This window comes from Ictalurus punctatus, chromosome 14 (assembly GCF_001660625.3).
Source record: "Ictalurus punctatus breed USDA103 chromosome 14, Coco_2.0, whole genome shotgun sequence".
Lineage (NCBI taxonomy): Eukaryota > Metazoa > Chordata > Actinopteri > Siluriformes > Ictaluridae > Ictalurus > Ictalurus punctatus.
Window position 1 is genome coordinate 11,654,987 of NC_030429.2, and position 6,000 is coordinate 11,660,986.

Genomic DNA, 6,000 nt, shown 5'->3' on the forward strand with positions numbered 1-6,000 from the left:
GGTGCTTTAAATAGTGTCATGATGCAGTGATCACAAATGTGATTGGGATCTACATGCATAAAATGATGACAATAGGTCTGTTTTTAAAATCTGTTAAAATACATAATCGTGTTGAATACATATTCTGAGAATTTTAATTGCACTATTCCTTCATTCATCATCAGTGAGTACTTTATTCAGGTTAGGGCTATGGTGGATCTGGAGCTTAACCCAGGTGTTAGATACAAGATATACCCTGGATGGGTTGCCAGTCCATTACATGGCACCATAAAAACACACATTCATACACAGACGTTGACTACGTTTAAATGGACAGCAAAAATCTAATTATTGACCTTATTCTGAATAAGACAATATTCTGATTAAGGTGTTTACATGAGTTGATTTTAGAATATTTCTTTCATGTTCCCGTTTTACATGTTATAGAACATAGATCGATTAACGGCACACCGTCCGACGTTCCCTGCAGAATTTCACGTATCAACATACGAACTGTATTCTGGAGGGAACGTCAGACAGCGTGACGTGGGGGTGTAATGATGTTTGACCTTAATCGATCCTACCATTGCATGGTGGTCTTCGTTATGGTACCATATACAGTTTTGGGTGTTTCATTTATAATTTTATGAAAGCTTCAAGTGCAGTTAATTATTTGTCATGCTATACGTACTAATAGACAACTGCTTGAAGCCGTGGGTTGCCTCCAAAACCGCGTTCTTACCTACTGTATAGTAGCTGAAATACATGTATTTCACCTACTATATGGCAGGTAAGTACTCTTGTTTGCCGTCAAACGGTTGAGCACTGCAGTGTGTGTATGTATCTTGTCGCAAAATGCGGTGAAAACTCCCACAAGATGTTAATAGTATGATTAACGTGTGTACATGTCTGTAATGCACTTCGATAATGCAACTAAAACAGGAATACTCCACACGTCTTAATTCGATTCATGTTTACTTTGAGTATGACTTTAGTCGGATTTAGGTCAGCACTAATCACTGTTTACATGCTTGTTTCTTAATCAGAGTATCGTCTTAATCTGGTTAATATCAGATTATTGTTGTCCATGTAAACATACTGATTCATACTTAGAAGCAATTTAGCCTCCACCTGTTCCCATATTTGGAGGTGGGAGATAATCTGAGAACATGGAGGAACCCACACGGGCATGTGTACTGCATAGAATTTACCCATAGAAAGACTTGCTTTAACAAGTAGATGATTACTTTAATGCATTCTGTCTTTGCCCTTGCATTCAGAATTTCTCGTCAGAGGTCATGGGTCAGCTGTCCAAGATACTCAACCTCAGTGTCCTCATGTGCCCCGTTCAGTTTTCAGCCATTTCCACATTACCATCAACGAAACATCATAAACACTTCAAGTTAATATCACTAGCATCACCCAAAAGAAAACGTAACTTATTACTCAGTTGTCACTCAAACTCAGTGGGTATCCATAACAAAGCTAAGAAACAATATGAAATCCTTTGAAGAAGGATTTGTCGATTCGTCCTGTATTCTGTGCTTTTCTTCCATTAAAAGACAAAAATGATATGGAATAATGACCAGTATAGTTATACAAAATCTTCTAAATTCCAAAGTCTATGAAAGAGCTACTGTGTGGTCTTATGAACTGAAGCTCAGTGCACTGACTCTACATTTCCTTGCACAGGCACATGGCAAAGTCAAACGCACAGACATGTCCAAACTTGACTACTTGAACTAGACCTGAAGTCAGGCATGGAAAGCCCCGTCTAATCCAGTTCATAAAATGTGTTGGAACTGTTTCGTTCCTTATTTGGAAAGTAGTCCTGTTGAAAATGTTGCAAAACATGAAGCCTCTGATAATTATCAATTAAACACTAAGTGTATCCTTATCAATTGACCAAGAAACCACACACACATTATTTTTTCTTCTTAACTCATTGCAATGCTTAAACTTAATCCTTGTTATGACTTTTGTCCGGCTTGTTAGGAATTTACTGTCCTCAAAATACACCCACTGATTAACACAGACAGATTGAAATGCCATCTTTAGCAAGCGTGATAAGACTCAGAAATGACACAGTGGTAGAAACGCAACTCTGCTGGTGCTGGTTTATACAAGTTACCTGATATTAATTTCTACACCGATCTAAGGCCATGTCATTTGCAGTGTAAATACTTGCTATATATCACTGAAGTCTGATATATGTATGTCTGCTTAGATCTGAACTCAGTAGGCACTTTCAGGATCCCTCCCATCAGGGCTCAAATGCTGTGGGTTGGACTGACTCACAGCATAGACATGCCTGTGTGTCTGTGTGCCCAAGACAACACCCCCACACACCCTGGTAACCATAATACAGCCCACAATACAACAGGCAAAGAAAGTCAGAAGACGCCTAAATTACACCTTATACAATCATAAAATGGCCTTTGAAAGTGAATATGGTTTAACAATTAAGGAAAGGAAATACACCCTTGTTGCATTTTGTATAGTGACTAACTATAACTGGCAGTAAAATACTATAATTACAGTACAAACCCTGGGGCTTTTACATGAAGCCAGTCTGAAATTACAATACAATACAATTTATCTGGAAATGACACCAAATGGTTTATTATTTAAAAAAATAAGTATGGATGGTTTATTATAAAAAATAGATTCAATTACTTTATTGCAGAGACAACTACAGCCCCACAGGGGTGGCTGTGGTTCAGGTGGTAGAGTGAGTTGCCCACTAATCATAGGGTTTGCGGTTCGATTCCCAGCCCACGTGACTCCGCATACCGAAGTGTCCTTGGGCAAGACACTGAACCCCAAGTTGCTCCCGATGGCAAGCTAGTGCCTTGCATGGCAGCTCTGCTACCATTGGTGTGTGTGTGAATGGGTGAATGAGACACAGTGTAAAGTGCTTTTGATTAATGCACTATATAAGTGCACCATTTACCATTTAATTATGCTTACAGGACCTGCATTAACAGATTTTTGTGAACAAAAGAAACAGTAAGTCAAAACATTAAAGGTGGAATGGGCTATAATATTAATAATAATAATAATACTATATCAATATACTGTACATACTAACAAATAATATATTTATATGCTATTTTAATATACATACAAAGTACAGTATAGTTACTAATATTAGATTATTTAAATAGCTAGCTATTGTTGAGTTTAGGCGTTGTACTAGATGTTCATTCTGTTGAAATCAGCAAGCATTCCTAATAGTTTTAAAAATAAATAAATGAATAAAGCAATGTAAAAAAAAAAAAAAAGAAAATTCTACAGCAAAATAAATGTATAAATGCCAAGCAAAGTACAATTATTAAAAAACATAATTACAATTTGAATACATTCAATATAAAGTAGTATACCAGAAGCGCTGATAACTGTAAATGTAATCTACTGTAAAAACAAGTGCAGTAAGCTAAATGCTATGTAATTTTTACAGGACTTGTAACAGTACACGCTAACATTACTGCAATTTTGATACAGATTCTTGTATAAGCAGATATTTGTAATGTAAATATACACAAATAATGAATGCTACCAGTATCAGTGAAAAAAAAAAGTCTTTTCTAGTAGCACCCTTTTTCCATAATGCACAGCTGTGTTTGCACATTTCCTCTCTCCAACTTGATTAAACATCCAGTATGCCTTCATATCAGGCTCCATCCGACTGCATGCGCCATGTCAATTCAAATAAACAGCATTAATTACCTCCATTACATACCCTCTGCATAAGAAAGTGCCTAAAGTTATTATCAAAGTAATTTACCATTTTTAACAGCTAAAATTCAGGAAGATTTAAAACTAATCACAACTGTTAATGATGTGTTGAAGCTGGAATACAGTATAATCATATGGCATCCAACATTGTTGTATGATTATTAATATTATGTACACATATGTCAGTGTGGTATAGGTTGCTATAATAAGCTACATGACATGCTGTGTAACATGTGGTGTCATTCTTCACACATGTGCTTAAGAAATGTGGTGTTTCTCACAGAAAGGATTTGCACATCAATTCATTTTTAAAAGTTTGCTTGAAGTGTTTGTTTTACCAAAGACAAGCACAAAGAGGTGGCTGTTGGATCCCAGCAGATGTGCCAGGTGTAGAAGTCAGAAGCATTTCTGTTTCCATTTTATCATACCTGCATAAATTATTCATCATAGCTAGCAGTTATGGGTTGGAAAAAATACCAGATTGGTATGATACCAAATAATTTCATACACGCACTTCTGCTGCAGTGTTATAGGACAAACTATGTTCTGAAATGAAACACTTGAACAGTTATTATACTGTGGATTTGTCATACCATGTTAAAATTATTAACAGTAAAGGGTAAAGGACACAGGATTTAGTTAACAGGTGGAATGAACATGAATATGCAGTGAACTGACTGAACTGCAGCTAAGAGAAGAGAAATGTTATATAACACTGAATAACTCTAAACTATCTTATAAATCATTACCAATAAACTAGACCGTTACAGATAACTATTATTAACTATTAATTATTGACTTACATATAAATTAACATTCAGAAGGGAAAAGATTTCCTGTTTACTATAAGCGGCTGCATCTGAAAGTCCATGAACTTTTTTTTATATCTGCAAATAATCTTCTAGCAGTTAAAGGTCAGCCAATTACACTAGTAAAGTCTATAATCAGAGAAACACTGCACGCTGAAGTAATAGCTAACATCTCATGTGATTATGTGAGTAATACGTGTAATCACATGGGAAATTAAATGAGGAAAGTGTGTGAAGTTGCCTTTTACCATTCTACTCTGAAATTGCATATGTGAATTTAAGTAAACGCAAATAATATGTGACCACGGGAAAAAATAAAAGTGCCCTATGTGTGAAAAAGTCACATGAAAATAAATGAATTTTATGAAACAATCATATGTGGAAAAATTTAACACACACACACACACTCACTACGTGTGAAAAGTTAACATTAAAGAACATGTCAATTGTTATTATTTTGTCTTAATGGAAACATGTAAATATCTTATGTTGCTTCTGAAGTGCAGTAATAAATGAAAAAATAAGATCTTTAATCAAAATAATAACAATTTACACCAATCATCCTGTTCAGAAGTTTACACGCCCCAGCTCTTAATGTATCGTGTTGCCTTCTTGACCATCAGTGAGTGTTTGCACCTTTTGTAATAGTCATGTACGAGTCCCTCAGTCGTCCTCAGTGTGAAAAGATGGATCTCAAAATCATATAGCCACTGATGGAAAGGGGTCAAATATGCAGAAGATGCTTGAAAAGAAAATTATGTGAAGCACCTGGAGGATTTTTCTGAAGGACAGTGGACAGTTTAATTTCTCGGGACAAACAAGGGACTCATGAACAACTATCACAGAACATAAACACATCATTGATCATCCAGGTAACGACACACAGCATTAAGAATCAAGCGTATGTTCATTGTGTAAATTTGGTTCATTTGTGTAAATTCAGTTATTACTGTATCTTGTGGACTATATGTGAACATCTGTTATGTGATGTGAAATAGTTTATTCAGGGCAGGATTAAATTTTTAAAAATGCAATTTTAATGATCCCTCTTATTGTTTTAATTATTAACATTTTGCAGATTATCCAAGGTGTATGTAAATTTGTGACCTCAACTGTAGATAGATAGATAGATAGAGCGAGAGAGAGAGAGAGAGAGAGAGAGAGAGAGAGAGAGAGAATTTACATGTACATGTGTTCATTTAGCAGACGCTTTTATCCAAAGCGACTTACAAATGAAGAAATACAAGCAAAAAGATAATGTCACACATCTGCTAATAAGGATTAAGATACTGTAGTTGAGCCCTAAAAGAAACGGATTGCAATGTTGTAATGAGGTATTTTAGGGAATAAGTAAAGACTGAAGGTCATCTGAGCCACATTTCCGCCCACGGTCCGCCAATGAATTACTCAAATACCGAGAGCGCACGTGACGTGCAGGAGGCCGGGCAAACCGGCTGCTATAAACACTCCCAGT